This window comes from Lethenteron reissneri, chromosome 67, assembly GCF_015708825.2.
Source record: "Lethenteron reissneri isolate LAM-NWPU_2019-01 chromosome 67, ASM1570882v1, whole genome shotgun sequence".
Taxonomy (NCBI): domain Eukaryota; kingdom Metazoa; phylum Chordata; class Hyperoartia; order Petromyzontiformes; family Petromyzontidae; genus Lethenteron; species Lethenteron reissneri.
Window position 1 is genome coordinate 6396888 of NC_083845.1, and position 5880 is coordinate 6402767.

Below are 5880 nucleotides of genomic sequence, written 5' to 3' on the forward strand. Positions count from 1 at the left end.
GTTGAGTCTATGGGTAGTGTGAGTCTATGGGCAGTGTTGAGTCTATGGGCAGTGTTGAGTCTATGGTGCAGTGTTGAGTCTATGGTGCAGTGTTGAGTCTATGGGCAGTGTTGAGTCTATGGGCAGTGTTGAGTCTATGGGCAGTGTTGAGTCTATGGGTAGTGTTGAGTCTATGGGCAGTGTTGAGTCTATGGGTAGTGTTGAGTCTATGAGCAGTGTTGAGTCTATGGGCAGTGTTGAGTCTATGGGCAGTGTTGAGTCTATGGGCAGTGTTGAATCTATGGGCAGTGTTGAGTCTATGGTGCAGTGTTGAGTCTATGGGCAGTGTTGAGTCTATGGGCAGTGTTGAGTCTATGGGCAGTGTTGAGTCTATGGGCAGTGTTGAGTCTATGGGCAGTGTTGAGTCTATTGGCAGTGTTGAGTCTATGGGCAGTGTTGAGTCTATTGGCAGTGTTGAGTCTATGGGTAGTGTGAGTCTATGGGCAGTGTTGAGTCTATGGGTAGTGTTGAGTCTATGGGTAGTGTGAGTCTATGGGCAGTGTTGAGTCTATGGGCAGTGTTGAGTCTATGGTGCAGTGTTGAGTCTATGGTGCAGTGTTGAGTCTATGGGCAGTGTTGAGTCTATGGGTAGTGCGCCTTTTGGCGTCATCTGGTCCAACCCATATGAGACTAGGCTCAAAGGAAAGCTGTCTCGGGTGTGGACCAATCAACTTCAAGGACAGTGCACATTATCAGAGTTATGTTCTTTTGTTTGTATTATGACTGCAGGTATTGCGGTCTATGCAAACATGACTCCTTGTAAAAAGGTGTCAGTTTTGTTGCCAGATAGAAGGGTAAAGAACCAATTATCTATGGGTAGTGTTGAGTCTATGGGCAGTGTTGAGTCTATGGGCAGTGTTGAGTCTATGGGCAGTGTTGAGTCTATGGGCAGTGTTGAGTCTATGGGCAGTGTTGAGTCTATGGGCAGTGTTGAGTCTATGGACAGTGTTGAGTCTATGGGCAGTGTTGAGTCTATGGGTAGTGTTGAGTCTATGGGCAGTGTTGAGTCTATGGGCAGTGTTGAGTCTATGGGTAGTGTTGAGTCTATGGGTAGTGTTGAGTCTATGGGTAGTGCTGAGTCTATGGGTAGTGTTGAGTCTATGGGCAGTGTTGAGTCTATGGGTAGTGTTGAGTCTATGGGTAGTGTTGAGTCTATGGGTAGTGTTGAGTCTATGGGTAGTGTTGAGTCTATGGGCAGTGTTGAGTCTATGGGCAGTGTTGAGTCTATGGGTAGTGTTGAGTCTATGGGCAGTGTTGAGTCTATGGGTAGTGTTGAGTCTATGGGCAGTGTTGAGTCTATGGGTAGTGTGAGTCTATGGGTAGTGTGAGTCTATGGGTAGTGTTGAGTCTATGGGTAGTGCTGAGTCTATGGGTAGTGTTGAGTCTATGGGCAGTGTTGAGTCTATGGGTAGTGTTGAGTCTATGGGCAGTGCTGAGTCTATGGGCAGTGTTGAGTCTATGGGCAGTGTTGAGTCTATGGGTAGTGTTGAGTCTATGGGCAGTGTTGAGTCTATGGGCAGTGCTGAGTCTATGGGCAGTGTTGAGTCTATGGGCAGTGTTGAGTCTATGGGCAGTGTTGAGTCTATGGGCAGTGTGAGTCTATGGGCAGTGTGAGTCTATGGGCAGTGCTGAGTCTATGGGCAGTGTTGAGTCTATGGGTAGTGCTGAGTCTATGGGCAGTGTTGAGTCTATGGGCAGTGTGAGTCTATGGGCAGTGTGAGTCTATGGGCAGTTTGAGTCTATGGGCAGTGTTGAGTCTATGGGCAGTGTTGAGTCTATGGGCAGTGTTGAGTCTATGGGCAGTGTGAGTCTATGGGCAGTGTGAGTCTATGGGCAGTGTGAGTCTATGGGCAGTGTGAGTCTATGGGCAGTGTTGAGTCTATGGGCAGTGTTGAGTCTATGGGCAGTGTGAGTCTATGGGCAGTGCGAGTCTATGGGCAGTGTGAGTCTATGGGGAGTGTTGAGTCTATGGGCAGTGTTGAGTCTATGGGTAGTGCTGAGTCTATGGGCAGTGCTGAGTCTATGGGCAGTGTTGAGTCTATGGGCAGTGTTGAGTCTATGGGCAGTGTTGAGTCTATGGGCAGTGTTGAGTCTATGGGTAGTGCTGAGTCTATGGGCAGTGTTGAGTCTATGGGCAGTGTGAGTCTATGGGCAGTGTGAGTCTATGGGCAGTGTTGAGTCTATGGGCAGTGTTGAGTCTATGGGTAGTGTTGAGTCTATGGGTAGTGTTGAGTCTATGGGTAGTGCTGAGTCTATGGGTAGTGTTGAGTCTATGGGCAGTGTTGAGTCTATGGGTAGTGTTGAGTCTATGGGTAGTGCTGAGTCTATGGGCAGTGCTGAGTCTATGGGCAGTGTTGAGTCTATGGGCAGTGTTGAGTCTATGGGTAGTGTTGAGTCTATGGGTAGTGCTGAGTCTATGGGCAGTGCTGAGTCTATGGGCAGTGTTGAGTCTATGGGTAGTGCTGAGTCTATGGGCAGTGTTGAGTTTATGGGCAGTGTGAGTCTATGGGCAGTGTGAGTCTATGGGCAGTTTGAGTCTATGGGCAGTGTTGAGTCTATGGGCAGTGTTGAGTCTATGGGCAGTGTGAGTCTATGGGCAGTGTTGAGTCTATGGGTAGTGTTGAGTCTATGGGCAGTGTTGAGTCTATGGGCAGTGTTGAGTCTATGGGCAGTGTTGAGTCTATGGGCAGTGTTGAGTCTATGGGCAGTGTGAGTCTATGGGCAGTGTGAGTCTATGGGCAGTGTGAGTCTATGGGCAGTGTGAGTCTATGGGCAGTGTTGAGTCTATGGGCAGTGTTGAGTCTATGGGCAGTGTTGAGTCTATGGGCAGTGTTGAGTCTATGGTCAGTGTTGAGTCTATGGGTAGTGTTGAGTCTATGGGCAGTGTTGAGTCTATGGGCAGTGTGAGTCTATGGGCAGTGTTGAGTCTATGGGCAGTGTTGAGTCTATGGGCGGTGTGTGTGTTAAACTTCTTTCGCACCGTACGTCGCCACCCGCGCTAACGGGAGATGCGTCGGGGGAAGAACAACAAACTGAAGACGACCCCTCTCGCAAACTTCTTGGCGCCGTCACTCTCACCGTGGTTGTCATAGAGACGACGATGGAAACACAATTGGGTTTTGTGGTTTATTATTTTAATCATGTTCCAGTCCGGCACCCCACACACACACACGCGCACAAAGACAAAGATCCCCCGTGTAGCCTTAACAGACTATAGGGGCAAGTGCTGTTAGCGAGCACCTATGAAGGCCGGAACAGTACACGAGGGGGTGGGTGGCCAGCACCACGCCCGACCGCCTTTGTCTCCCCCAGTGTACGATGTTTACTACACACCGCACCAGGTACTCATTTAAGGCTGAGTCGACCTAGGGGAGGCCCAGGACCGGTTCAGATAATCGTCACTGTTGGTGTTGGCCGTGAGCGAGAATCGAACCCGGGTCGCCTGGTTCGTAGCGCTAACCGCTACACCACCGCTCCCCATAACACACACGCACACACACGCACACCTACACACGCACGCACACGCGGGCGCACGAACACGGCAGGGAAGAGGAGGAGGAGGAGGTGACTGGCGGGAGGGCGGGCAGCACGGGAACGTGCGTGGCACGTGCGGCTACTAGCGTCCGTTACAAAAATAAAAAATAAATTTCGTCGGAATATACGGGGCGAGAAGCACCGACACTGGCTGGCTCGCGTCCAGACCTCCTCCTCCTCCTCTTCTTCCTGCCTCGTCGTTGTCGTCGTCATCGTAGTAGTCATCGTCGCCCTGCGTGCGTGGTGCGTGCGTGGTGTGTGTGTGGTGCGTGTGTGTGTGGTACGTGTGTGTGTGGTACGTGTGTGTGTGCGTGGTGCGTGCGTGGTGTGTGTGTGGTGCGTGTGTGTGTGGTACGTGTGTGTGTGGTACGTGTGTGTGTGCGTGGTGCGTGCGTGGTGTGTGTGTGGTGCGTGTGTGTGTGGTACGTGTGTGTGTGGTACGTGTGTGTGTGCGTGGTGCGTGTGTGGTGTGTGTGTGGTGTGTGTGTGTGCACGTGTGTGTGTGGTGCACGTACGTGTGTGTGTGGTACGTGTGTGGTGTGCGTGTGGTACGTGTGTGTGTGTGTGTGGTACGTGTGTGTGTGGTGCACGTGTGTGTGGTACGTGTGTGCGTGCGTGTGTGGTACGTGTGTGCGTGCGTGTGTGGTACGTGTGTGCGAGCGTGTGTGTGTGTGTGCACGTGTGCGTGTGCACGTGTGCGTGTGTGTGTGCGCGTGTGTGTGCGTGTGTGTGTGCGCGTGTGTGTGCGCGTGTGTGTGCGTGTGTGTGTGCGTGTGCGCGTGTGTGCGTGTGTGCGTGTGTGCGTGTGTGTGCGTGTGTTTGCGTCTGTGTGTGCGTGTGTGTGTGCGCGTGTGTGTGCGTGCGCCGTCACATCGACAGCACCATCCGCCGAGGTCGCGACCTCGGTTGTCTTCGGGATTGGTCGTCGCGGTGGTGGTGGTGGTGCAGTGGTGGTGCAGTGGTGGTGGTGCAGTGGTGGTGGTGGTGCGGTGGTGGTGTGGTGGTGGTAGTGCGGTGGTGGTGGTGGTAGTGCGGTGGTGGTGGTGCGGTGGTGCAGGCGGTGGTAGTGTGGCTGGAGCCCCCGGCGACGGGGCACGTCTCAGACGGGGATGCGCATGGAGCCATGTCCCAGCAGCTTCTGCAGGAGCCGGTCCAGGAGCCAGGAGGAGGCAAAGTCGACCACGAGGACTTGGAAGATGGTCCACTTGAACTACGGGGTCACGGGGTCACGGGGCGGCGGGGTCACGGGGCGGCGGGGTCACGGGGCGGGAGCGGAAGAACAACGCAGAGTTCACGATTTTAAAACGGTTTCGATTGAAAGCTTCTTTCGTGACTGCAGGGATTCATCTTCTTGGTTCTTTCGGTAAAGTCACGTAGAAGGGAAATAATAAAATAATAAAAATAAAACATAGTAAAATAATAGTTTTATTATGTGAAATTTTTATTATTATTTTATTATTTCCCTTCTAATAAAAATAAAGCATAATAAAGTAATTGTTTTATTATGCTTTCTTTGTATTATTTTTTTATTTCCCTTCTACGCGACTTTACCGAAAGAACCAAGAAGATGAATCCCTGCAATCACGAAAGAAGCTTTAAATCGAAATTTAAGATATGTTGTATTTTTTAATTTCCCTTCTAAGTGACTTTACCGAAAGAACCAAGAAGATATTTTAAAAAGGTACCGGTCGTGAGAATAGCTTTGACCCTCGCTGTGGTTAAGACGTTCCAACGCCAAGCGGAAACCTTTTTGCAAGGAACCGTGTCTGCGCATTAACCACACCAACACACTGTACTTGTGGTGAACATGCAAACGAAAAACATGCTCTGATCATTTACAAAGCCATCGAGCGAGCGAGCGATCAAGCAAGCGAGCCATCGAGCGATCGATCAAGCAATCAAGCGATCAAGCAAGCGAGCGATTGAGCGAGTGATCAAGCGAGCGAGTGAGCGAGCGATTTAGCGAGCGAGCGAGCGATCAAGCGAGTGAGCGAGCGATCTAGCGAGCGAGTGAGCGATCAAGCAAGCGAGCGAACGATCAAGCAAGCGAGCGATTGAGCGATCAAGCAAGCGAGCGATCAAGCAAGCGAGCGATCAAGCAAGCGAGCGAGCGATCAAGCGAGCGATCAAGCGAGCGAGCGATCAAGCGAGCGAGCGATCAAGCAAGCGAGCGATCGAGCAAGCGAGCGAGCGATCAAGCGAGCGATCAAGCGAGCGAGCGATCAAGTGAGCGAGCGATCAAGCAAGCGAGCGATCACTCGAGCGAGCGCGTAACGCCGCGAGCCCCGCGGCCACCTCCGGCACGAA